Here is a 2,142-nt window from a genome sequence, read left to right as displayed (position 1 = left end):
AACACTTTGAACAGTTCCTACAAAGCATTAACAATAACACCTCAATGTTGGAGGTCTGGAAAAAAATAATCGACTTTCAGGCAAACCAACTACACCCCGCAGTTCCATAGCCTCTTGACAAGCAGACATGCTCCTTAGTTAATGGCTGGAGCGTCCAATTGAGCTCACTTCCCACAAATATTCAGGATCACCTTAGTCAATCTAAAATTGCACGCAAATTTGCCAATGAGATTGGATGTTCTGATACCGACCCCTCAGATTTTGCTGAGATCACTGAGTGGGAACTGAACAATGCACTGATCAAAGGAAAAGCATCCGCCCAAGGTAAGGATGGAATTACATATAGTGTCCTCCGCCTTTTAGCTTAGGTACCTGGTAATCCCCTTTTGCACTTATACAAGTTTGTCACAAGGTATTCTGCCTGGCCCCTGGACGCGCAGTCTAATCATCCCTATACCGAAATCAAACACTGATAAATACCGACCAATTTCATTAATCTCATGTGTATGCAAAGTTCTAGAAAGTATAATTTTGAACATACTCAGGTACAGGTTACATACTCGGGACTACTCGGACATAGCACACGCATTTCTTTGCGAGTACTTTTCACACTCTAATCCAGGGAAGACACTGTTTTCTTGACCATAAGTCAACTTTGACACTGCAAACAGAGAAGTTATCCTAGAACAATTACAAGCTTTGGCATCCGGGTAAGATATTGAACTGATTAGAATGTATCTTCGAACAGATCTGCAGGTGTCTTTTCAGGAGTGAGAGTCCCTTCACAATCTTTGACTTGGACCACAGGAGGATTTCTCACCTATGATGTTCAAGTCCTCATGCATAAGCGTGAGATATCCTGGGGATGTGAATCCATGCTATGCTGATGTCAGGGTCATCACAAGAGAGGATGCAAAAAAAATTCTCGACAAAATACAACAAAAGGGTTGAGCACTATATCTCGGAATGTCATGTGATACAGCCCCTTCCCCCAAAACCCCCTATACGAGGTATAAAGAGTATGTGAAAATTTTTATTTCTTCTGATAATTGGAAGATATATGACTATACCCCCAAAATTTTCATGTAATAACTACCCTAAAAAAACTAACAGTTTTTTCTAAAAAACAGTGGCAAAAGCATATAAGTAAATTTTTTTGTATGATGTAGATTTATAATTCTTTTTGCCCTGTACAGTTACAGTAAATTTCAGACTACTGTACTTGTCAAAATATATTAAAAATGTAAAAATTGCCCCCTTGGGAATAGCCAGGGTGGTAATAAACTTAAAATTTAAATTAAAGAAAATTAATGTTCACATCGCTTTTTCTCAAAACTTTTTTTATAATAGTGTATATAAATTATACAAGGGGTCTCTTTGGATCGTTTTGCGCAGGTGAAATTGAACTGTTATAAAAAAAAACTTCCATTGTTTTCACTGATACTGCATTCCCGACAGCTCACCATTCTGATTTTTGAAGTCATCGTGCCCGTGACCAAAAACCCGTACCGGGACTTACCTCACGTTCAGCTCGCCAATTAAAGGGAGAAAATGAGTGCCTCATAAATAGCAGAGACCTTTTAAACCTAAAAGGGCCAGACAGGAAACACAAACCCCCCTTGGAAACGCTGACTGAAAATTTCTTCAAATATAGAGTGAGGAGTTTTACATGAAGCTATGTGCCAGGATTTCAGATCGCCAGGTTTTCCCTCCCTGTCGTTCCTATTTGGGCCAAGTAAACATGCGCAGCCGAAAAAGAGGAAAAAAACCCAGCATGTGTGCTGTGCACACATACCACACACAACACACACACACAACACACACACACACACACCACACCACACACACACACACACACACACAACATGGCATTTGTTTTGCAATATACACACACCACCAACACCACGCCCAACACAACACAACACACAACCCCCAAAACCCCCACACACCCCACACACATATATAATAATATATTATATTATTATTTAAAATAATATTATAATATAATAGTATTCTTAAATAATATTATTAAAATATATTATATATATATAATATAATTATTATATATATACTATACAAACGACTGCAGCACAGTGCAAATAAACCCCGATTTTTAAAGAATTTTATTGTACTTATGTTAGT

The sequence above is a fragment of the Penaeus monodon genome, chromosome 10 (genome assembly GCF_015228065.2).
Source record: "Penaeus monodon isolate SGIC_2016 chromosome 10, NSTDA_Pmon_1, whole genome shotgun sequence".
Taxonomy (NCBI): domain Eukaryota; kingdom Metazoa; phylum Arthropoda; class Malacostraca; order Decapoda; family Penaeidae; genus Penaeus; species Penaeus monodon.
This window is presented reverse-complemented; position numbering follows the sequence as displayed.